This window comes from Neopsephotus bourkii, unplaced genomic scaffold (assembly GCF_033783945.1).
Source record: "Neopsephotus bourkii isolate Nb327-2 ecotype Australia unplaced genomic scaffold, CSIRO-AGI_Nbou_v1 NB_1778, whole genome shotgun sequence".
Lineage (NCBI taxonomy): Eukaryota > Metazoa > Chordata > Aves > Psittaciformes > Psittacidae > Neopsephotus > Neopsephotus bourkii.
The window spans coordinates 412331-437636 of record NW_026902252.1 but is presented as its reverse complement, the minus strand read 5'-3'; the positions used below and the strand labels follow the sequence as shown (position 1 = coordinate 437636).

At 53.7% G+C, this 25306-nt stretch overlaps 1 long non-coding RNA gene across 1 annotated transcript; it reads left to right on the top strand.

The window, feature by feature from the left end:
- The first annotated feature begins 2390 nt into the window (after window positions 1–2390).
- Window positions 2391–10630, top strand: LOC133226265 (uncharacterized). Its single transcript, XR_009729455.1, has 3 exons — window positions 2391–2546; window positions 7481–7573; window positions 8953–10630. It is a non-coding gene; the product is annotated as an uncharacterized LOC133226265 (long non-coding RNA).
- Window positions 10631–25306: the final 14676 nt, after the last annotated feature.

Sequence of the window (25306 nt, the reverse complement as noted above, 5' to 3'; positions counted from 1 at the left end):
ATGAGGGAAGAAGTGGGTTAACGGGTTGAACTGCTGGGTAAGAAGCAATGAGAAACCTGCAGCTCCTGTCCCTTTGGAAGCTGCTGGGGAACATCTGGCTACTGGGAAAAAGGGAGACTTGAAGGAAACGGCCACTAAGGCAGCTTCCTCCCAGCTGAAGAACCTCCTGGAAGGATGACACTCCATCCTGGAGCTGACCTGCAGAGCCCCGTTCCACCAAGGCGTTCCCATGGGGTTAGCCCCGGGTACGTGCGGTCACACACAGGCTCTGTGGGAGCTGCATGGTGGTTTCTGATCCCTTCTGTCATCCTCCAGCAGCACCGCAGCAGCCGGGGCTTCAGAGAGCGCCCTTCAGTGTCGGGAGAGGCAGCTGCAGACGGGTGTTGGGGAGGGAGGACGGGAGCTGCGCGCTCCCCAGCTGCGGAAGGCGGCTTTAGGTTTTTGGCTGGACCTCAACAGCAGCTCTGCTGGCAGTGTGGGTCTGGGAAATGCACTGTGCCTCCTCCTCCGGCCAGCTCCATCCCACCCCAGGCCCCCCGTGCAGTGCTACTGTGCGCTGCCGATCCCACACCGAGTGCCCGCAGTGCTGGGCTGATGCCACACACGACGGAGGGTACCAGTGAACCATCTCGTGATGCCTACAAGCAGGAGGGGATGGTGAGCACTGCCACGCTCCTTCCATCCTCATCAGGAAGGCCTGGGGTGGTTTTGAGGTGCCAGATGGGGTGAGGGGTTTGTGACTGTCCCGCCTGGGACCTTGCCCTGGGATCATGGTGGGAACACGGCACAAGGGGCAGGTTTCTACCATGTCACCTATTGCACCTCTGGGAAGTGTTGAGATGCTGAAGGTGAAAGAAGAACAGACCCCATTGGATTTACATCTCCAGCAATGGCTGGGTCCCCATCTCTGGGTGGCAGAGCCATGGTCCCACTGTCCCCATGGCCTCGCGCTGCTCCGGTGGCGCTGCTGGAGCGCCGGGATGTGGGAACAGCTGCCGGACAATGCGCGCAGCTGCGTGCTGTCACGCTGCGTAATGCACCAGAACCGCTGCAGCGGGCGGCTGGGGAAACTCCTTTCAAAGGAGAGGGGCAGACGGACACACATGCACCCAGCGCTGCCTGCGGAGCGGGGCTCGGATGCTCTTGCATCCTGGTGCTGGGCTGGGATGAATCATAGAGCGAACCGTAGACTGGTTGGGTTGGAAAGGACCTTAAGATCAGCCAGTTCCAACCCCACTGCTCACACTAGACCATGTCACCTAAGGCCTTTCTAACCCGCTCTTGAAGGTTTGGGACTGGAGCACCGTGGCAATAGGAGGGAGGATGCCTGGCCGTCTACAGCTGTGCAAGCAGTCACAGCAGACCAGAGGCAGCAAGGGAAGATTTGGAAGAGGGAAAGGATGTGATGTGTCCCTTTTCCTAATGCATGGTAATTCCCATCCCTGGAGGTGAAAGGATGCTCTGTGCGTGAGAGGCCAGGGTGGTTATCCACCACTCTGCAGGTACAGCCGAGCTATGGGAGTGCATTTCTGCCACAGAGGCTTCATCCTGCATCTGCAGTCCAGAAAGAAAGCACTGCAGGGCCAAGGTGGGTTTGCAGCCACATGGCAGGGATGCGGGTGGGATGTGAGAGGGATGGCAAGGAGCAGGGCTCTGCCTGTCCATAATATCTGCAGGATGCAGGGACCAGACCATGGGTCTCTCCTTTTCTTCTCTCTCTTCTTCTATCTCCTCTCCTCTCCTTTCTCCCTGTGAAATGGCCCAAATTAGAGCTCTTGCCAAGGGGACAATGCTGGTGTTGATGCCAGGCCTAGGAGCAGCCTGGAAAGGCCAGCAGCTCCTTCCAGGGCAGGCACGAGTGTGAGCTCTGACATGAAACATTGCTTGGAGCCTCCTCACTCCCATCTCTTCAGCAGCACTTTTGCTCTTTGCCCACAGAGAGTGGATGGGACCTCTGCAAACCAGCATGGGACAAGGCTCGCAGCACCAGCCTTGACAACCCCAGTGTTCCCTGCGAGCTCAGCCTGCCTGGTTTGCCTGCCCAGGGTGAGGGCATGTCCCACCGACATCCAATCTGCCCAGTGTGTGCTTGGAGCAGCAGTGCCTTGGGCCAGCAAGCTGCTGCAGGAAGCTGAGATCCTCCTCCCACGCCACCCTAGGGACAGGGCAGTGCCATAGGGACACTGTGGCCTTTCAGAACAGGACTTTGCTGGCCCAAGTGGGGCCTGCAGCTGTGTGGGGTGGGTGGCAAAGCTGTGGCTTTACTGGAATGGGAGTGTGGAGGCACCTGCTTGGGCTGAAACTCAACACAAGTGATGTAAGGCAATGAGTTAATACCGTCTTGCCTGGGCTGCCAAACAGCTTCAGATGGGCCTTTGCCTTAATGAATCCATTTCTCTGAGCAGAGGGTGATGGGAGTAATGTGAGTAGAGCTATCTCCTGGTCACATTTCATTAGGTTTCTGTGTTGTTTGGACCTCTGATTGCTTCTGAGGGGTGCTGATGAGTCTCCATCATTAGGATGTGCACAGTGTCCCTATCAGACAGGTACTGCTCCCCTCTTTCATCACAGTCTAATGTTGGGACAGGTCCTTACCTGGCTATTGAAAGTGGTGAGGGAGTCCATCATTATCCAAAACAAATAGCAAGGAGATCAGATGCTTCCCAGAAGACTGGTACCTGCTTAAATCTGAGCTGGTATTTTAATGAAGCTTCAGCACCTTGAAACTGTCTGAGCATACACTGGGTTTCTGCCTTGCAATAGCACTCATATTGTTCCTGGTGAGCTCCAATATATCTGGGCAGATAAGCATGCCCATAGGCAACACTGCTGCATAATCATAGAGATGCCCAAGTCAGAGGGCTCCCTAATGGACTCATCATTTTGGGTTCATTGAGAATCTTGCAGATGTACTGCAAGGTCATGCATCTATCATGAGCTCAATCATGCCCAGATTATTGGAGGTACCCTAAGTCAACTGCACAGATTTGGGCGCTGCTCATATGTAAGCTCATCCATTTCATCTTGAGTTCAGATTTGGTCATTTTTGATCACATAGATGTCTTCCCATCTTGTTTTGCAGTTGCCCATGCAGCTTTTGAGTGGTGCACAGAGACACCTTCATGTGGGGAGGCTTTCTCCTGGAAGGCATTGAGCTGCATTGGAAGATGGCTCAGCTCCTGTTGCCACATGTTGTCTTACCTGCATCATGTTAGCTTGGGCAGGCTTAAATCTCATCTTTGCTTGATTCAATCACATCCAGCCTTGGAAGGAAATTGTCCTGAATATATAGAGACATGAGGACTAATAAATACTTGTGATGGGTAAGTTTCTTTGAGTTTCTTTTGTGAGCTCAAGAGACTTCTATCCCAACAAATACTAAGTCAGGCAAAATTGCCAGGAGGTCTGCATGGAGGAGCAAAGAGCTCCTAACCAAACTCAAACACAAAAAGGAAGCATACAGAATGTTAAAGTAAGGATGAATAACTATGAGGAATATAGAAACATTGTCTGAGCATGCAGGGTTGAAGTTAGGAAAGCTGATGGATGGAACTGAATGTGGCTGGGGATGTCAAAGACAACAAAATGGGCTTCTGTAAGTATGTAGGTGACAGAAAGAGCACTATGTAAAGTGGGTTAGTTGCTCAATAAGATGGACCTGGCCAAAGATCAGGCATGTGGTGGTTAGGAAAATCATCAGGAGTAGTGTGGATGGCTTCACCATGCTGAAGTCATGCTTGCTCAACGTGATAAACTTCCACCATGAAAAGACTGGCCTAGTAGATGAAGGGAGAGCAGTGGACATTGTCCTCCTGCACTTCAGTAAGGCCTTTGCCTCTATCTCCCACAGGGCAAGCTGTGGATGTATGGGCTGGATGAGCAGAAAGGGAGGTGGATTGCAAATGGGCTGAATGGCCAGGCTCACAGGTGGTGATGAGTGGAAGGAAGCCTGCTTGGAGGCCAGTAACTAGTGCTGTACCCCAGGGTTCAGTGCGTTGGGTTAAACCTGGATGCAGGTCTGATCTCCCAGAGATGTGTCTATATCCAGCCTCTTGCAAGCATCTCTTGAAAGTTGAAATCTGGTTGGAAAAGCCTTGGGGAAAAGCTCCATCACCCAGTGAGTGCTTGCTTTTCACAGCACAGTTTGGTGCCTCCAGGCCTGCACCACCGACTTCTGCAAGTCAGAAGCAAGGAATATAGCCCTCCATAGGGTGATGCAGCTCATCCCTAAACAGACGTCACCACCATCTATAAAAGGAGCTGAGAGATGTACTTAGATACGGGCTTTTAACTTTGGGGCATTTGTGGCTGAGTGAAATGGAAATGGTGAATTTACAGGCAAATACTCATAATTTCCAAGTATGTGATAAATCCAGTTGGTGCATGCTTACAAGCAGTTGATGTTTGCCAGCTGCTTCTCTCCAACTAATTGCTATCAGACTATTGACTGAGTTCAAATGGTCAGTGGCTGAGGGTGGATGATGGGTGTGTGGGGCAGAGCGGCCCCTGTAGAGTGAAGGGAAGAGTTAATTTAGCTCTTTTGCATAGCTTATCTCCTGCTAAGTTTCAGCTGCCTGCTAGGACTTGGTTTCAAACTGCTTTTCCAGGGTGGGTATCATCTTGTGACAAGCTGTGAAGGAAGATGCAGGTAAGTGTGAGTGATGCTGCCCAAGGGGAAGTGAGAAGTGGAGAAATGCAGAGTATTGACTTCAAACACAGCACAGAGAAACTGAGGACACCCCTCATGGATATATAGAGACATGTCCACGAAAGCAGCCTGGAGTGGGTTGGGTATGAAGTATCTGCCCTGGTTGACCCATGCAACCTGTTCAAAGAGCCAGTCACAAACGTATCCAGGACTGCAGACCCCAGAGGAGCACTGGGCTCTTGCAGGAACATTGCTTGATGTTGTCCTAATGATCATCACACTCCCTGTTCCATCTATGGGATGCTTTCTTCCAGGCTCTGATCTGGTTAGTCCCAGAGGGCTCTTCACAAAGCCAAGGCTTGGCAATGAAAGGAAAACTGCTGCTGGTGTTTCCCCTGTTAGTGCCTAGTTTTCTAGCTCACATGCATGAAGCAAGGATGAAAGAGATACCAGAGATGTGGGATAAGGCCAAGCATCCCAATCATTCCTGTAGGGTGCAATGGGGACTGGTGGGTACCTGCTACCTCCTGGCTCTTTCACTGCTTGCTTAACCCTTACATTCTCCCCTCACAGACTGTTTTCAACTTAGCCTTTCAACTCAACCTGACACCAGAGTAAGGTGTGCATCAAAGGAGCCTTGTCCCTTATCTTGGGCCTGAATCGGAGCTACCCCAGGGATGCCCTACCTGGTGCTTCCTTCAATGGGATCCTGAAGGTAGAGAGCCAGAACATGGCACTGGTCCTTGTGCTCATGGAGTCCCCTGCATCAGGGCTGGAAGCAGGACCTGGAGAGGACACGTGTCTCAGGGGGATGTGAAGCATCCTCTGGATGCTAAGGCATCATAGGGCTGTCCCATGGCTGGCAGTCACCCCCCTGGACTGAGAAAGGAGAGCAGGCAGCAAGGGAGGGAGCAGGAAGCAAGGGGGCAGGAGGGGGAGAGGAGCCTTGAGAAGGGGATCCCTCAGGTTTGGAAAGCGCTGCACAATTCACAGGGGTTGAAAGGAGCAGTGACAGGAGGGGGCCGGGCTTGGCAGCAGCTGCCAAGGGCAGTGAATGTCCCCGCTCCCTTTCCCTCAGTGTGCCTTTGTCACCTGCCCACAATTACCCACGATTTATCACCCCAGGAGCCTGCAATAAGTCACTCAGGCTGCCTGCCCCTCCGTCTCCAGAGAGCAAGTCTCCTCTTTCCCATGGGTAGGCAATTAGGTGACTGCTCACCCTTTGTGTGTGCTCAGGGTGGAGGAGGCAGCTCCTTCCCCACCATCCTGGCTCTCACACCAGGCATGACCGGCTCTGCTCACTGCCCTGCTCATCCTGCTGCTGGGCAGCAAACCCTGGTTGGGACTGAGGTCTCTGTGTAGCCATAGGGAGAAGCAGACACCATGGGGTATGGTTTGTTGTACCTCGCAGGAGAAGGTCCAGCCATGCTTCATGTGTGCCAGGGTGCAAAGCTCCCTGTGCTCCTCTCTCCACCATTTTACCCAGCTTGTTGCATGTTCTTGGGCTCAAGGCCATGGGCAAGGGTCTTGGATGAGCCTTCCCTTCAAACAGAGAGAGCTCATCTGGCTGAGCCTTGGCTGAACACTCATGGGAGGACAGCGAGGCTCATCAAGGATGCTGGTGCAAAGTGATGCCCTCACAATCCAGCCTTACATGCCACTGAGCCTCAGTTTCCACATTTCGATGTTCCCTGCTACAGAAAGCAGCAACTGAGCATAAAGACCAGTGAGACAGTGCCTGGCAGGACCAGTGTAGGGCCACACTGCACTTGTTCATCAGGGCTCCATGAGCTGGACCTTTTGTGTACCTCTGTGCATCTCTGCTGCATCCCTCATCTTACACTGCATCTTCCTCTTGTAACAACAAGGCTTGTGGTCCCCCAGATGATGGAGGTAGGATGGTTTCCTTAGGTAACAGAGAGCACACAGAGGCTTAGATCTGCTGTCTTGCCCCCCCAATTACCCTCCTCCCCTGAGTTTTACACAGTGCTGCAGAGAACAGCAGGACTTTACACTTTGCACAGTTATCAGACTCCTACCCCTGCCCATTCATACTTGGATGAGTGGATAAGGGGTGCTACAGACCTTCCATCCCTTGTAATGTGGTCTGTCAGCCTCTGAGGCTGGAGACAGCCCTGCCTGCCTGGATCTCCCATCTCCACCCTGAAACCCTGCCTATAGGGATGCTCCTTACTGGGCCCTGAAGGGACTGGCCTGGGTTTTGCAGGGTTCTGCACACCACACAAGTCTGCCTGTTCAGGCTCCTGTGGTAGGAGCTGAGTCATCCTGAGCAGCAGAAGGTATGGGATGAGCAGCAGGTCTCTCACTGTACCTTCATGCCAACGCATCTGGCACGCCCCGTCTCTGTGCTTGGCACCTAGAGAGGTGATGGGCACATCCAAGGGCACAGAGGGTGCTGGCGGGACCAATTGAAGGCATGGGTAAGCAGAGCTCCCATGCTTTTTCTGCCACACCTTAAACCCTGCCCTTCTTCTCCCCAGAACCCGGTAAACTGCCTCTTGCCTGCAGGAAAGAGAAGTCTTGAGCTGCCTCTGTTACCACCACAAACACCATGGCAGCGGGGAAGGATGGGTGGTAGCCCTGACAATGCAAGTAAGCAACTTGGGTCACCAGCAGCCAGCTCATCCCACCAGGTAGACCCCAGGGCAGTGACTCACAGGGGTGAGTGTGTGGGAAATGCCCATGGTGCCTGGTGAAGCCTCGCTGATTGATGGGATGAGTGCTCTTCTGCTGATTCTGCTTATCGCTGCCTCCAGGGAACATGTCCAGAGCTCTGGTTTTGATGGCTTGTGCTTCTCTGCCTCTTTCCAGCTGTTCTAATGCAGACACAGGCTGTTGTTAGCATCCTGACCAAGCACTTGGAGCACCTCCTTCTTGCTTCTTCCTCCGTGAACTGGTTATGAGGTGAGTGGCCTTCAGTTTCCATGAAGCTGTGTGTGCCCCATCCCATCCCATCCCATCCCATCCCATCCCATCCCATCCCATCCCATTCCATCCCATCCATCTGCCCATAGCTGTGGTTGCTGCTGGTGGCTGTAAGTCATTACAGTGACACTTGTTTCATCATACAAAGTGGAGGCTTGAATGGGAACCAGAGGTGCTCCCTTGAGCCTCTGAAAAAGCAAAGTGCTGTAGTGGTAAGAGGGGTGGAAGAAGGTGTGAACCACAGTCTAACACGACTGTTAGTGTCCTGTGCATCAAGCTTTCCCTCTCTAGTGTGAACATCAGTTTCTGCAGTTGGATCATGGCCCCTGGAGCACCCTAACGGTGTGGGTATGGGGCTGCCCTGCTCCTGGGTATCTGCCCCAAGACTTCTCCTGTCCCAGGGCCCCTCTCCATCTCATGTCCAACCTGCTCTCTGAGCTCCTGCTGCCTGGGGAGGTGTCCCAGGGCAAGGCTCATCCCAACAGGTCCCAGCCCTTGTCCTGACCATGTCCTAGTTCAGGGAGCTCTTCCTGCCCTAGCACAGTACCAGTGGTTTCCTATGAAGCTGGGCTGTCCCTCCCAGCCTCGGTGGCAGCGGTCGGAAGCCACCTTCCCTCGCCCTATGAAGGGTGTAGGTGTTAGTGCAGCCTGTGCTGGGAGGTGGGCTCTCAGCATCTGCCCCTGACACATGGCATGGAGGAGAGCAGTTGCTGCATTGGTCCTGATGCCATCTGATCTAAAGAGCCTGTGCCAGATCAGTGGCACAGCCCCACTGTGTCTCTGGTTACCAGCACCACAACGCCTTGCAGTGATCCCAGCTCCATGCCTGGAGCAGGGTGGGATGCACTGGCCAGGATGTGAGACCAGGTATGGGTCAGTGGTTCCCTCTCCCTTCCCCAACATAACGCACCCATGGGGGAAACTCCATCATACAAAGTGACTCCCTCCATCCCATCCTACTGGCTGGATGCACACTCTTGCTGGTGCTTGCTCCTGGGCAAGGCACCCAGGATGGGAGATGGCAGGCTGAGGAAGCGTGCGTCACCCTTCCCCATCGCCATGGACGTTGGTATTTGATTTATTACCTATTCAAGAGGAACTCTTAGGCTTCCCTTTGGAGCTGGAGGCAGATCTGAGCAGCTGTGTTTGGCATGGCGGGGTCCAGCAGTTAGAGCTGGAGACGAGACTCCTGAGCTCATTACTGTAACGAAGCTCGGGGAATTGGTTGGTGGGTATGGAGCTTTCCATTTAAAGAGGCCAGACTAGATGATGGTCCCTTCTGGCCTTAAAATATATGAAGCTACAAATAACTCAGCCAATAATTAGAAATCTGAGTCTCATTCCTGTGACTATTACAGGCTTGTTGGACCAGAAGCTACAAAGGCTGCACCGATCTTTCCTCGTGTTTAAAGAGAAGTCATTTCCTGGTAGTGGGTCCCCTGTGCAAATCCCAGGGCTGATGTCATCGGTGCTGGTATGGGAGCACGTGCAGGTAAACGACATCACCATGAACTTGTGTCATGCCCCACGTCATCCGGATGTGGCAAGTAGGGGTAATAAATAGGGAAAGGCCAGACTTCTCATGATCGTATCTCCTCTGTAGTTTGGGCTGACTTTGGTACCTCCATCCCAAGCACACAGAGCTTCCTAAAAGGCAAAAATGATGCTTGGTAAGAAAACCTGGAGGAGGAAATACAACTTCATCACCATGCAATGTTCACCACCTTCACCTGCTGGTCCAGGCACATCTCTGAGGGAGTCTTGAGTCCCTAACGTGTCCTGGCATTGCTCTTATCTACACCTTCATTCTCTTTTTGCTCTGTTATTGCCTTTCATTTGCTGAGGACAAGCCTATGTGCAGAGTAACCCTGCTGCTGGATATGTGTGGAGACACAGGTGAGGAAGGCATGGAGAAGATGAGGGTCTCTTGTTCTCAGCTCCAAGTTGCTGTCCACCTGAACCTAAGTGGAGCTGTGAGGGGAGTTTTGAAGGCAGACTTTGGGAATCTATCACCAAATAGATGATATCCCACATTAGGAAACATCCTTCTACTATTTCTACATACAGCCTCATTCAGCATTGCCTTCATCCTCTCCCTTTTAATCCTCACCTTCCACATATGTAGCTTGTTTTCACACAACACACTTCAGACTTTCTTGGTTTTTAAGCTGTATCCTTGCACTTACCAGCATTCCTTCTTTCTCTTTCTGACTGCATCAACAGTCCCAGAGCTGCCAGGAAGATGCTGCATCCCTTCTGCTACAACTCAGCCTTGCCACTGTGCTCTCTGCCTTACATAGTGGACCTGGGTGATGGAGGCAAGCCCAAAGTTAGGATATAAACCTGTGCTCTGTGTATTTTAAACCAATGTCTCCTTAAAACACAGGGAAAGGCTACACTGAAGCAGAAGACTGGGTCCTGCTCTTTCTCCACTCCTCAGTGCACACATAGGTAGTCTCAAATGGGAAACAGCCATGGGAAAGCACATCCCCTGGGACCAGGGTAACGAGTCCCAGGCAGAGAAAAAGGCACAAAGGGAGGAAAAGGAGGTGGCCACGTTACCTAGGGGATTCTCTCCGCAACAAACAAAAAGGTGTGACGAAATGCTGGGTTGCACATATGCAAACAGCAGCCAGAGGTATTTCCTTGAGCAGGAGTGAGAGCTCAACAGCTCGGCATTGCACAAGTGGAGGGTTGGAGTCTAGTCTGTTCTTGTTTTCCCAGTTAAATACCATTTTTGAAATGTTTTATCCTTTGTATTGTTTAATCTCTGCCATAAACTACACAGGACGTGTCATGAAATAGTGCTACAGCAGACGCCTTGACGTGGGGAGTTTCCATGTCTTGAACAAGACTTTGCTTCGCCTTATGGCTTGGCAGATTCAGCACAGACATCCTCCTCTTAGATCTGGAAAGCCAGGGCAAAACCAGAGGTCACAGCAGCCACCGAAAACCTGTCATTCCTATCTAAAAAGACCTGAAAAAAACCACCCTTCCTATTCATGTCAAGCAATCTTCCTGAGAAACCCTCTCTGCATTGTTTTTTTGCTGACATCGGTACTGCCCCAGGTATGATTAATTCTGCTCACAATAAAACGCTTCTCCTTTGCCTCTGGAGCAGCCTGCAGTTTCACAATGAGTCTCTAAACCACACCACGCATTCACCTTAAGCAGCAACGTGAACCCGGGTGCCTTCTGCTCCTGACAGCACCGGGGAGATTTGCCCCCGAGGGGAAACCGCTTGGCACTGGCAGCTCTGTGACGAAGGATGCTCCCGACGGGGTTCAGAGGTGTCGGAGAAAGTGGTTTAGGTTTCTCAAAGGGCTGCTTGTTCTTGGGAGGCTCTTCCTGGGCTCTCGGAGGCTTGGGGTGGGCTCGGGAGGAGGCTGCGTTTGGGAAATCACCGTGGGTTTATCCCCCCCCTCCCTCCCTGCATCTCATACCTCTCATTCCTCCTGCCTCAATTACTGCAGCTGATCCCTTCCCCGCCAGAGCCCCAAGGACACAAACTGACACCCGCTGATCAGGCTTGGGCTCCTCCGGATCCCTGGGGCCCCATGGGAGTGAAGGAACCTCCATCAATGCTCCCACCCCGCAGCTCAGCACTGGGACAAGGGGGTTCCTTTCGAAGTGAACCCCGCGGTGGGTGCGTTTGCAGGAGCAGACAGCGTGTTGGGGGGGCTTGGGGATGCTGGGGAGCAACAGGGTGCTTGCTGGTAGGGGTAAGATTAGCTGAGGACAGCAGGGAGCAAAGCTGGTGCCAAGTTGGGGACAGGCTGCAGTCCCCTCGAGGCTCTTGCATCTCTCTGGGTCTACGAGGGGTCTGTGGTGTTTGTGCTGGATCACACAGTGCCTGCCACTAGCATCCTGGCCTGGATCAGCACCAGTGGCAGGGATTGTGCCCCTGCACTGGGCACTGGTGAGGCTGCACCTCGAATCCTGTGTTCATCTCTGGGCCCCTCACTACAGGAGAGACATTGAGGTGCCGGAGCGGGGCCAGAGAAGGGAATGGAGCTGGTGCAGGGCCTGGAGCACAGGGGTGATGGGGAAGGGCTGAGGGACCTGGGGGGTTCAGATGGAGAAGAGAAGGCTCAGGGGGGACCTGATGGCTGCCTCCAACTGCCTGACAGGAGGATGGAGCCAGGAGGGGCTGGGCTCTGCTCCCAAGGAACAAGGGATGGGACAAGAGGAACCGGCCTCAAGCTGCACCAGGGCAGGGTTAGATGGAGCTGAGGAACAATTCCTGCCCCAGAGGGTGCTCAGGCATTGGAACAGGCTGCCCAGGGCAGGGCTGCAGGCACCGGCCCTGCAAGTGTTCACACACCCTCAGTGCCATGGGGCAGTGGTGGCCTTGGCAGTGCTGAGGAATGCAATTGATGATCCTAAAGGTGTTTTCCAACCTGGCTGATTCTATGATTCTATGACAGCCTGCAGGGAGCTCTCCGTCCTGACTTGCATGTGATGATGCAAGATGCTGGTTTGGAGCGGGGACTGTCCAATATTGCCCCATTAACCCCCAGGAGCACTTGGGGCAGGTCCATGGGGTGGTCTCTGTGTGTGTGTGCAGCTCATCAGGGCTAACAGCATGAGGCTGCAGTGCAGGGCTGTGGAGGGGCGGGTGCCTGCAGCCTGGATGATGATTTATGGCTTTTGTTCACCGTGGAGAGCAGGGCCCGGTTACCCGGCAAGCGTGTGAAGGCAGCGGAGAGCTGTGCGGGCTGGCTGAGCAGCACTGAGTGTAAAGCTCCCCTTATGGAACCCAGTGCTCTTGTTAAATCTTTAGGGCTCAACTTCTCCTCGCCGGGTGCTGCAGCCTGCTCCAGGAGAGGTGTGGAGGGATGCGTCAGCACCAGCATCCCTCCGCAGAGCAGCTGGGATGGTGCCAGCCCTGGTACCTGAGAGGGGCTTGGGACAAGGGCCTGTAGGGACAGGGCAAGGGGAATGGCTTGAACCTGCCCGAGGGGAGACTGAGCTGAGCTCTTAGGCAGAAGCTCTTCCCTGTGAGGGTGCTGAGGCGCTGGCACAGGGTGCCCAGAGAAGCTGTGGCTGCCCCATCCCTGGCAGTGCTCAAGGCCAGGTTGGACACAGGGGCTTGGAGCAAGCTGCTCCAGTGGAAGGGGTCCCTGCCCGTGGCAGGGGTTGGAGCTGGGTGAGCTTTAAGGTCTCTTCCAACCCAAACCAGGCTGGGGTTCTGTGAACTTGGGAAACCAACAGTGGGCCAGAAAAGTGATGCTTTCCTGAATCCATAGAGACCCTGGAACAATTCCTTCAGGAGATGTGACCTGTTTCAGCCAGGAACCTCTGATTCCATGTGCCAGCAATTGGGCACTTTCCCAGTGCTGTGGCTGCAGCCAGTGCTGCACCGAAGGAGCAGGATGCTCACACAGGCACTGCAGCAGGATGCTTGTGGGCAGAGGGTCACACGTAGTAGGTACCTGGCTGCTAACAAACCCTGGCCACTGCTGTGCTTGGGAAGGTGTCAGGAAAGGCACCTCTGGGCACTGGGAATCACTGACTACAAGGGGATGGGGCATCACTATAATGCATCTTCTGCAGCTGGAGAGATCATAGAATATCAGGTTGGAAGGGACTTCAAGGATCACTTGGTCCAACCTTTCTAGGCAACTCATGACCTGGTCTAGGTGTCCCAGCACCCTGCCTAGTCAAATTGATGTCAAAGCTTTGGTGGGGGTACTCAATGGGGAAAGTGTCTGGTGCTCAGGGACCAGGCACAGAAGATGCTGCATTAAACCTTCAGATACAGTGATGGTGACCTGAGGCTGGGCTTCCCATCACATAAAGCTCCTCCACAGACCCTCAGCCCTCTCACTGCCACAGGCCATAGACCCAAACCTGTGGCAGAGCCACCCTGTTGGCATGCAAAGCATCGTTTCCAGTGATATTGGAGGCTTAAAGCTGAATCTCCCCCCCTGTAACGTGCCTTGATCACCAGTCAAGCCCATGGTGGCTTGTAGCTGCCCTCAAGGATGCATGCCTTGGTCCTGTATTTCCTGGCCACGTTTGTCTGTTCAACTCTTAAGCACTTACCCTCCAAAGGAGTGTTTTTACCCTCAAGATAATGCATAGAAGGTAATGCTTTAAGAGTGAATAGAAGCTCACACAGAAGGGCAATGCCACTGCGTGCTGGTAGGATGGATGTGGAGGAAGAAACCAGGGAAGCAGAAAGAGCAAAAGGGAAGACAGAGAATTAATCCTTAAAGTGATCTGGCAATGGGATAAAAGACAATGGCATGGACACGGATGCAGATGGAAAACTTGCAGCCTCTTGTGCTGAAAAACCTCAGGAGAGACCATCCTGGTGGCTTCTGGATGCTGCATTGCCAGGGTGAGACTGGAAGGGAAGGATGGAGGGAGAACCCAGCCTGGAGAGGCAGGTGAAGGGCTCGCTGGAGACAAGCTGCAGAGGGAACAAACTGGCCTTGGCTGCCATCCTGCTTGGTCCTGCTATCACTGAGCAGATGGTCTGAGCTCTTCATCTGTTCCCTCCCCGACTGGATGCTTGCGTTTGCATTTCAGCCCTTGTTTAGGCTGGGAGACCGGATGATGACAGAGGAGGTAAAACACTGACACTGGTGAGCAAAAGGGGATGAAATCTAAGGTACACGTAAGGAAACGGGCTTCTCCAGCCTGCTTTATCTGGGGTTTCTGTGAACTGCAGTGGCCTAATCAGTATTTTGGCTAAAGGGAGCCTTGAAGAACAGATTCTCCCTCCTTGTCACAGAGCTGTGAAGACACAACATGCAGCATCCCCTTACTCCTTGTTGAATCAGTTCAACTCACGCAGGTGGCCCCATTTCAACCTTCCCAGTGTTTCTAGGGGGAAAACTGAGCAAATTTCCCCATGAAATGCAAATTCCTGCCACTCTTTTTCCCAGTACCAGAAAGAAGGAGGGGGGAGGCTTGAGCCCACGGCATAAATCACTGCAAGTCCCCTACCTGTCCCCCTTTTAATTAAGTGTAGCTAAATTATCCTCTGCATCAGCAACCTGGTTGCAGAGACTGGTGCCTGGAGCAGCAGAGTGGAGATCCTCAGGCAGGGCTTTCTGTGATGTCGACCTCACTTTAATTTCCTGAGTTTTCTGAATTCTCGTGCTGTTGGGTAATAAAGGGAACAAAATAGAGGCGAAAGGACAGGTTTTCTGCACAGCTGGCACGTGGTGGGGAGTCACAGACATCTCTCGGTGTGATTCTGGTCTCCTGCGTGGAGCTTTGCAGTGCTGCTTGCTCTGCTGTTTGCACACCCATTGGAAGGGGCTGGAAGTGTACCAGCATAGAATCATAGACTAGTTAGGGTTGGAAAGGACCTTAAGATCATCCAGTTCCAACCCCCTGCCATGGGCAGGGACACCCCACACTAAACCACGGCACCCAAGGCTCTGTCCAACCTGGCCTTGAACACTGCCAGGGATGGAGCATTCACAACCTCCCTGGGCAACCCATTCCAGTGCCTCAGCACCCTCACAGTAAAGAACTTCCTCCTTATATCCAATCTAAACTTCCCGAAGGCTGGGGTCTCACTGCTGGTCCTCACTCCCTGGGGAGGAGGATCTGTGTGGAGACCTCAGAGCAGCCCTCCAGTAACTGGAGGGGACCTACAAGGATGCTGAAGAGGGTCTCTTCATCAGGGACTGGAGCTATAGGACAAGGGGAAACGGGTTTAAACACGGGGAGATCAGGTTAGATGTAAGGAAGAAGCTCTTTACTGTGAGGGTGGTGAGGAGCTGGCACAGGGTGCCCAGAGAACTAGTAAATACTCCATCCCTGGCAGTGTTCAAGACAGAGCTTTGGGCAACCTGGTCTAGTGTGAGGCATCCCTGCCCATGGCAGGGGGTTAGAACTGGATGATCTTAAGGTCCTTTCCAACCCAAACCGTTCTATGATTCTATGATTCTATGATCTGTGCCACCCTCCATGGACACCATGGCCTGGACAGGGCGATGTGCACCCCGGCCTGTATCAGTTGGAGCATCGATCCCACCATCCGGCTGCTGCCTCGTCCTCCCTGTGCCCATCCCGGGGCAGCTGCTTCCTCTCGGTGCTATTTGGGGCGTTGCCGTGGGAGGCTCAGCAGATTCCCCAGGGCTGTGGCTCTCCAGGAAGCCAGATACCAAATCCTCTCCCCTTCCCAGACCCTCCCAGAGCCAGAGCCTTGCCTCAGCATCTGTTTATAACTCCTGGAGCTGCCCAGGCTGTTTGGTTTGGGATAAAGCACAGTCTGCCAGGGCTCCTCCCTGCCACCGCAGTGGCACACGGCTGCCTTATCTCCCATGACAGACCCTTTCCAAGAGCCCTGGGAGCTGGGCTGCCCTCGCCGGCCCCAGAAGGCGTCTGCCCAGGGATGGGTGTGGGAGGAAGACAGCAACACCAGCCAGGTTTAATCATCCAGGATGTGCCGAGGAGCTGGGTGTAACTGGATGCGCTGTGGGAACGGTGCGGGGAGAGCTGGGGAGCAGGGCAGATGTGGCTGCAGGGAAGCATGGATATGAAACACCAAGCAGAAGAAAGCTCCTCTGCATCCAGCTGGGCTTGGGGAGAGGCACCAAGCCCACAGCCCATCATTCCAAGATGTGATTGGAGGCTCCTGAACATTGTGGGGGTGACTGGACAGGCAGGGCAACAGGCATTCACCGGTGTGAGGACCTTGTGCTGGGGTTATGAAGGGAGCGCTTGGCATTGGAGGGGAGGATGCGCATGGGGACAATGGGATGTTGTGTCCCTTCCCTTCTCTTCTGCCTCATGGTGGGCTCTTCCCTGCATGGCATGGAAGCAGGACTGCCAGGAGCGCTTCTTGGACAGGATAGCCCAAGCATCTGCAGAAGATGCTTAGGTCCAGGGCACAGTGTCAGCAGCACGGACATGGGCTTCCTTTACGAAGCCCATGTTCCAATATTACAATACCAATATCCCAATACCTAAAGGGGATGCAGGAAACCTGGAGAAGGGCTTTGGACAAGGGCCTGCAGGGACAGGCCAAGGGGAATGGTTTGAACCTGCCCGAGGGGAGACTGAGCTGAGCTCTTAGGCAGAAGCTCTTCCCTGTGAGGGTGCTGAGGCGCTGGCACAGGGTGCCCAGAGAAGCTGTGGCTGCCCCATCCCCGGCAGTGCTCAAGGCCAGGTTGGACACAGGGGCTTGGAGCAAGCTGCTCCAGTGGAAGGGGTCCCTGCCCGTGGCAGGCGTTGGAGCTGGATGGGCTTTAAGGTCCCTTCCAGCACAAACCATGCCACGATTCCATAGGGGTTTGAACTCCTTGTCCAGCCCTGGCTCTGCACAGTTGCCTTACAGTACCCTTTGCACAAGGCTGGAGCTGGTCTCCTCCCCTGGTGAAGCATCTGGTGCTTTGCTGGGTGGGACAGGGGGATGGACAAGCCATGGTGAACTGATGGGCACAGCTTCGGCCACTGGCATCACACAAACACCCTCCTCTGCTCCCCTAGTGTGGCCATAGCAAGGCCACTTCAGCAAGGTGGTTTTACTGCCTGCACAGAGGATGCTATTGAAGCTGTGGGTAGTTCCAGCCTATCTTTGCAACCTTTTGTTTGCTGGGCTGCTGCGCTCCCAGACCTGCAGCACAGGGCCCAGCCTCTGAGCACAACCTCCCACAGGCAACAGGCTATGATATCCCTTCTTTTCCCAGGCTGGCAAAGGGGCAGTGGCTGCCTCCTGCTTCGCTATCAGCACTGGGTGATAAAGGCAGCTTCCTGTCCACTGGAGGCACTCGCTTTCATCTCTTGCATGAGTTTATGGACGATATTAGTGTGAAACAGCTTTTAACCCTAGGCTTCCTGCTGCAAAGCTCCAGCCCTCATCTGGGCATAAAGCACCGAGCCAGTACCTACGTGAGTAAATGTGCTTGTGGGGAAAGCAAAGCCCGAGGTCGTTGTGGACCTCCTGGAGGAGGGCGAGAATCAACCAGCATTCACCTGCAGGCAAACCCCAGAACACGCCAACACCGTTGCTGACTCATCAGAATCGAAGCGTTTTCGAGGAGAGGGCTCGGTTTTTCCGCATTTCTGATGGGAAGCAGGCAGGGTGCCAAAGGAGACGTGCCTCAACCCTTCCAGCCGCCCACCTTGCTGAGGGCTGCCTGCCAGGACCTCTGCCTGCCTCTACCATGGGGAGCTCTGCGTCCAAATCATGGTGAAACCCGTATTGAGGTGTCCCAGTGCCCCAGGGAGGGGATCTGCTGCCTCTGCACTGCTCTCCTCGCTCCCACACAGATGCTGAGATGGCTTCTATGGGGTAGGAGGTGAAGTGCCCCCTTCACTTGAGCTGGACACTGTTCATGTAGTTATCAATGGGGTGGATTCAGCCCTGCTCATAAACAGGCAATTCCCTCCTCTACAAAGCCTTGCAGCCTGCCTTGCTCTTTAAACTCACTGCCTTACCTGATCCATGAGATCCTGTGCTTCCACACAGCCCCCATATTAGTGGAATCCACTTCATGTTAGAAGCACTCTGGATAAGTACCTCTCACTGGATAATGTTTCTTTCCAACCCTGGAAGACTTCTTTCCGATACAGGACATGTCTGAGCCCTTTGCAAGCTCTTTGGGATGAGTCACTGGGCTTGTTTTGCAAACCCAAGACCTGTATTTGCTAAGGCATGCAGAGGATGGGGGCTATGCTTGTTGGACACCGAGGTTCCTGCAAGAACTTGGCTGAAGGCATCCTTACAGGAGCAGCTAGGCGATGTTTGCCTTTCAAGATGTCACCATCTGCAATTACACTATCCCCACTGCATGAGTTTCTTATGCCTTTGGGGCAAAACTTTTCTGTCCATGTGAAAACACAGCACCTCAAAAGCTGGTGGCATGTCCCCTCTCACTGCACAGCTGCTGTTAGTTGGGCTGGAAATCCCAATGCAAACCAGGGCAAGGGATGCTTGGACAGCCAAGGCCTGGAGGGAAGAGTGAGGTATGGAAGGTAAAGGGGAGGCGTGCTGGGACCAGCCTTTGTATCCCTAAAAACCTTGAACTGGAGGTTATCAGTGTGAGGCTGGAGCTTGTTATGGAATAAGACAGACAAGGGACTGGAGAAAATGTGATGACTGCGAAACAGGGATGGAAGGTGAGAGGCTAAAAAGCCACTGGGTGAATCCCATCCTAGCAAGTTGGGCAGAGGGGAGAATGGGATCTGCTGGCAACAGAGGCCAAGCCCTTCTCCAGACACCACAAAGAAGAGATTGCATGGTGTCCCGTACATAAAATTTCTTAACAGGGCACGCTGACCCCTGGGTTTCTCACACCCTTTTTCTTGTATTCTTCCTCCTTCTTTCCATGCTCTTCCTCTTCTTCCTCCAACACTGAAACATGGAAGCAGAGAGGCACAGATGAAATGTGCTGGTTTGCTTTGTAGGTTGGGGAGTGTTGACAAGTGTTGACCTTCCAGACTGCTCCTTCTGCAGCTCAGTGGCAAAAAAAGGACAGAAAATGAAATAAACCACAATGTATAAGCCTTTATCCCCTTACAAATCACTGCTTTTAAATCAGCCAGTCTGTTGAGGGGTGTCCCCAAGCAGCACCCCTGTTCTAGAGACCTTCTGCAATGGGTTGGTATCCATAGTCTACTGCCTACAGTGGTGGGTGATGTGCTCACACATGGATATCTACCAGGGAGGGGTTTGCAGTCATAACAGTTCTTAGCATGACATCCCTGGTCTGGATGGCCTCCAGTTGAAGGCATCCACTATGTGTCAAAAGAATAAGTAAATCAACTCCAGCACAACCCCAGAGGATGACTGCTGCCTACTTGCAAATGAAGGCCATGAGAACATGGCCCATGTTGAAGGACCAGCATGAAGCTGTCTGGTTGTGCCAGTTTGGAGCAAAAAGGTCAGAGCACAAAGACCACAGCCAAAGAAGCACAGAGAGGTGGCTGGCATAGCAGCTGACATGATGCTGGGAGAGATCATTACTCTGTGACAATACCAGGCCAACAAATGGAGACCCCTTCTGCCTCCGGCCATGACCTGGTTGATGGTGGGCCATTCTATCCTGCTGGAGCCAGCTCTGCTTCCCAGTTCTGCTGGAGCAGGATCTGGGAAGTGCCTCAGGAGCACTGTGAAATGCTCATGGGACTTTTCCACAGAGCTCACACACAAAAGGTCATTGCTCCATTTTGAGCCTTGACCAAGAGGTTCAGATGACACCCAAATGCTCTTTCTCCTACATCTCTGGCCAGGCCTGAATCAAGTCGTAAAAGGTGAAAGAGGAGTCTAACGGGGTTCCAGGAGTGATATTTCAACAGCTCTAGAAAGCACAAGACCAGCAGTACTTTTGCAGAGGTGGGACCATACCCTGACCAGACTTTTCCTATCAAACCAAGCCTTCTCCAGGTCTTCCAACTCCAGCACAAGGTATTTTTAGGACAGAAACCAGAGGAGGTGAAGAAAGAAAATGCAGAACATAAAGAAAGATAAGAACCAAAAAGGAAGTCTGTAGACCCATCTCTCCTTGTACTTTCTGTTCTTCCTTTAGTACTCAGTGACTGTGGCAACCACCCTATGTCCCTAACACATCCTGCTCTGTTGTCACCTCTGAGACCAGGCTGCCAGTCTGTTCTCAGCATTTTCACAGCCTTTGCTAGGCCACAATCTCCTTTCCTGGAGATATTATGGTCCCAATCATGTCTTTCTCAGTGTCCCATGTCCTCTGGGAGGACCAATATCTCTTCCCTTAGAGGGGCTTATCTGCTTTTACCTTTCCCATGTTTTTAAAGAACATGAGAGCAAAGAAGCACAACAGATCCCCTCCATCACAGATGGAGACCTACAAGCAAGATCCAGGTGCTCTGGAGATGATTAAGGCTGGTGCAGGAGAAGGGACCCTTCAAGACCTTTGGGGTGGGCACAATGATCCAAAGAGTTCCAAGCGCTGTGGGACAAGCTGCCATCACCAGTGGAACTGGGTGCCACAAGTGGAAACTATGACCCCCTCCAGCAGGCTGGAAGGAGATGAGGCTCTTTCAAGTATGGAGAGGTATCTCCTGGCTGGCAATAGGCAGCTTAGAGATACCTCAGAGCACCTTGTGAGGAGCAGCAAGGTGACACCACCAACCAACACCATCCCAAAGTCTCTGTGAGCTCATGCTGGAGGGCAATGGAGGGGAGCCCAGCATGGAGTGCACTGTATTGATGTCCAGAGGGGCTGCTGGAGAAGACAGCCCTGATCACCATGGCTCTCTTTTCCTTCTTGTCTTTCAGCATCCCCAGCCCCCAGCATTTGCACATGGGGGCATTAATTCAAACACCAACGTTTCTGCCTTCCCTGCAGCCCGTTCAGCACCTTCCACCACTCCCGCAGCACGTGTTCGCTCATCAGCTTTCACCCCATTCCTCACCACCGAGCTGAAGGGGATCTGGACACCAAACCCTGCGAGGGGCTTTATGAACTTCCTACTTCATAAACCTCTCTGAGTCACTCTGCTCCTGCCCAACATGTCCAGTGCAGCACCTTATTTCAAAGCTGTGGTGGCAGCCCCCATGCATGGGCAGGGATCCTGCTCCTTGCCTGCAGACACAGAGCGCTGCTGCTTTTGTTTTGTCTAGGGGGGAAAATGTTTTTTTTTTCTACTATTTTCACTATTTACTTTGAAACCACTCATGGCTATTCCCATATTTAAAACATTTGGAGCCCTGCGCTTAAAATACCTGCAGGGACCCTCAGCGTGGTGCAGAAGAGGCTCAGGCTCGCAAGCCTTTAACTCACCGTGGGACTGTTTGTCCTTTGGAGCTCAGTGCTGGAATGCTTCAAGGTGTTTAGGCAAGGCCAAGGCCAGGGCATGGGAATGTAGGTTTTTACCAGGCTTTGCCCATAATTACCTCCACGCCTGCGCTCCCCAGTCCCCCACAAAGCAGAGGGAAGGGAGCTGTGCGAGGAGAAAGGTGAAGGGCAGGAACTGAGCTCCAGCCCTGGGAAAAGCAGGACAGAGGGGAGAGGGCTTTGCAAACACTTGGCGTGCGATAAGATCGGCATTGATGCACGAAAGCGGCCCCTGGTTATCCTCACTAACAAAACCCAGCAGAGAAGAGCTGGAAGAGGGAATGGAAGAGCCCGGGGAGGACCAGGCACAGCATGGATGAGATGCTGAGCTCCCACCGGTGGCACGCTGCTCTCCGGAGCTGCTGCCTCCCCAAGCTGAGGTCATTAAAGATGTCAAAGAGCTGTTTTTAACAGGAGGGGGTGTTTGGCTCCATGCCTGGCTCTGCTCCAAAGGGAATAAAATCACAATCTCCCCGCCTGCACCACGTGCAGCTGCAGTGCCCAGTGCTGGGGGCTGCGGGTCCAGCATTGCTGGTGGAGGTGTTTCGGAATCCCAAGGCAGATGGAGGGGTCCCCACAGACCTGGGGTGATGCTGCAAGGTGGAAGGTGGCCAGAGGGTGTCCAGGTTTGGAGCTGCTTTTGGTCCTGGAGGGTCCAGAACATGGTAGGGATGCTCTGAGCAGCACCCAAGTGCAGCAGAGAGACCCTGGAGAGGCTGGGGGAGATGGGGATGGTGCTGGGACTGCTGGAGGAAGCAGACTGCAGAGCCTGGGGTGGAAGAAGGCAGAAGGGAAGGCAGGAGGGAATGGATGCTGTGGGAAGGGTAATTCTTCCTGCCGCATGGATCGCTATGGGAGGACGTCAGGGTGCCGGTGGTGATCCTTGGTGGCCAAAGCCACCTGAGCCTTTGCTGCTGGCCTTGTGGGGTGGAGACCTGCCTATACCGGCAGCTTCCCATGATGGCCTTGGAGCTGTGGGCACAGGATGGGGAGACATGAACCAGCTGAGAGGGTTTGGAGGGGAAAAGGAGAGGGGGACCCATCAGGATAGGGCATGAGCGGTGCTGGGGCACCACAAACTGCCTCTGTCAGGGGTGGCTGGCGTGGAGAGGGGAGAGGGAGCAGTGGGGGGGACAGGGACAGGCCAGGGGTGGGGAGGGGGCCGTCCTGCACCTGCAATAACAAGCTCTGGGCGCTGGGCCTGACAGCGGGACAGGGGCCGAGCTGGAGTTACAGCCCCTGGGGGAGATGCTGGTGGCTTGGTGCCCAGGAAACACCTCGGAGCCAGCCCTGCTCCAACAAGACCCAGACCCAACCTGCCTGGACCCAGCTTTGCCCCCTGCCCCAAGCAGGTCTGAGTGAGTAGCCACCTGCACTGCTGAAATGAGGAGATGGAGCATGGCAAAGGTTCTGCTTCCCTCTGTATGAGGACAAGCAAGGAGGTGAATGTGAGCGCAGATGCATGCAGCATGTTGAAAGTGAGACCTGTGCCTTCCCTCATGGCAGCTTGTCTTTGCCATGGGAGATGCTGGATGGATGATGAAGCTGGGGAAGGTCAGCCTGCTCAAGTCAGGGGTACCCCATGGGGCACTAACAGGGGGTGCTGCTCAGTGTGTTCCCCTCAGCATCCCTTCTTTCCTTTTCATCCTCTTTTTGCCTTTGTGCTCCTGCTCTGTGTCTTGAGGCCATAATAAAGCCCCTTGAATCTTGACACACAGATGGGGCTGCTCACACCTCTGCCCCTGACCCACAGCCTCGTGGGCGTAAGATCTCACCCAGAAGAGCTGACCATAGTTTGTCTGCCCAGTAACCTGGCAACTGCACTAATGTGTGCTCATAAAACATCCCCCTGAACCGGAGCCAGCACCCACTGAGGACCGTATCCCCTTACATGCTGCACTCCTTGCGTTGCTGCTTCACCATGGGCCCTTCTGAAAGGCTAATCCTGCCCCACGCTTCTGTTTTATTCCAGACATGTCTTCTCCTCACACATCTCCATATGCACCCCATGCTGCAGTGGGATGCTCAGAGCTGGAGGATGCTCAGCACAGGGCAGGCTGAGACAGTTTAGGCTGTTTAGCCTGGAGAAGAGAAGCTGCGTGGAGACCTCAGAGCAGCTTCCAGTGTCTGAAGGGAGGCAATGAGGATGATGGAATGAGACTCTTCATCAGGGACTGGAGTGATAGGACAAGGGGTGATGGGTTCAGACTGAAACAGGGGAAGTTCAGGTTGGAGATAAGGCAGAAGCTCTTCCCTGTGAGGGTGCTGAGGTGCTGGCACAGGGTGCCCAGAGAAGCTGTGGCTGCCCCATCCCTGGCAGTGTTCGAGGCCAGGTTGGACACAGGGGCTTGGAGCAAGCTGCTCTATGGAAGGTGTCCTTCTCCATGGCAGGGGTCGGAACTGGATGATCTTAAGGTCCTTTCCGACCCAAACCATTCTATGATTCTATGGTTCTATTATAGGGCAGGGAAGGAGCTCAGCCTCACCTCAACATCACTGAGAGCCATCTTTGCCATTGGGAATGCTGACCCCAAATCCACCCACTTCAGAAATGCACCTCAGTGTTAACACCCAGGGCTGGCTCACCCCTGCCTGCATGGCCTTCAGGAGGAGAGGTGGCTGCCCCATGCCAGAGACCACCTCCTGATGTGAATGCTCCTGCAAGGTATCTACCTACATCCCAGCTCCAATGCCTGCTCAGTGGTTGTGCAGGGCTGAGCTCTGCTGGGGTCGAAGCCTCCTGGCCTTGTATTCACCCTCTCAGATCTATAGCACAGTGTTGTTCAGTGGTAGGCAGTGAGTGTGAGGATTTTCAGGCTGATCTGGAAGAGACTAAACCTGGCACATCAGATAACATCTGCAGCCATGGAGAGAACGGCTCGGGCTCCCTACCCAGCATCTCCATGAGCTGGGCAGCATTTGGAGGAAGGTTTGGGGGCTGTGCTGGGGCAAGTCCCTCTGAGGATCCAGGAGGAGTATCTGGCTGTTTGTGTCTTGCAGCTCCAGGGGTTTCCTGAGCCTGGAGGGCAGAGGGAGGGAGGTGAAAAGAGAGAGGTGGCTGATTTATAGCTTACCATCTTCTCTGATCTTGATCGCCCTTTGTCTTGGGAGTGTCTCTTATCCAGACATGGAGATGGGAGGAGGGGATCTGTTTCAGAGATTGCTGAACTCTGGGTGTTTGCCGTTTCCTGGAGATCTTTTGATGTCCCCTTTGCTTTAAAACATTTTCAACGTTAAGTTTCTCTGCCTCCCGCTGCACCTCAGCTCTCGACATCGGGGCACGATCCATCACCACTTACCCAAACAATCTCCAGCAAGGCGAGACCTCCCCATCTCCGGGGCTGGAGAGGCAATCTGTGCTGCAGGACCAGGCGGCAGGGCTCCTGGGGACCTCACCCCCAGATCATGGTCTCCAATGGGCTGTCTATTGCTTGCTCGTTTTCAGTCTGGTGGGGATGATGCCAGGCCAGCACTGGGAGAGGTTGGGAAGCAGTGTGGACTGAGGTCTGCCTCTTGCTTTTCTCCAAGGCAGCCCAGCACAATGACTTCTAACAGGATGAAACCCACCTCTCTGGGTAAGGTGTGACCAGGCTTGTGCCTTTAAATGAGTCCTACCCTACGCTATACGGGGGATTGAGATGAGCTCTTAGGCAGAAGCTCTTCCCTGTGAGGGTGCTGAGGCGCTGGCACAGGGTGCCCAGAGAAGCTGTGGCTGCCCCATCCCTGGCAGTGCTCAAGGCCAGGTTGCACACAGGGGCTTGGAGCAAGCTGCTCCAGTGGAAGGGGTCCCTGCACATGGCAGGGGTTGGAGCTGGATGGGCTTTAAGGTCCCTTCAACCCAAAGCAGTCTGGGACCCTATAGATTCCGCTAAAAGCTTAATTTGGGATTCACTATAGGAAGTAGTGCAGAAAAAACCTCTTCCTGACCTGA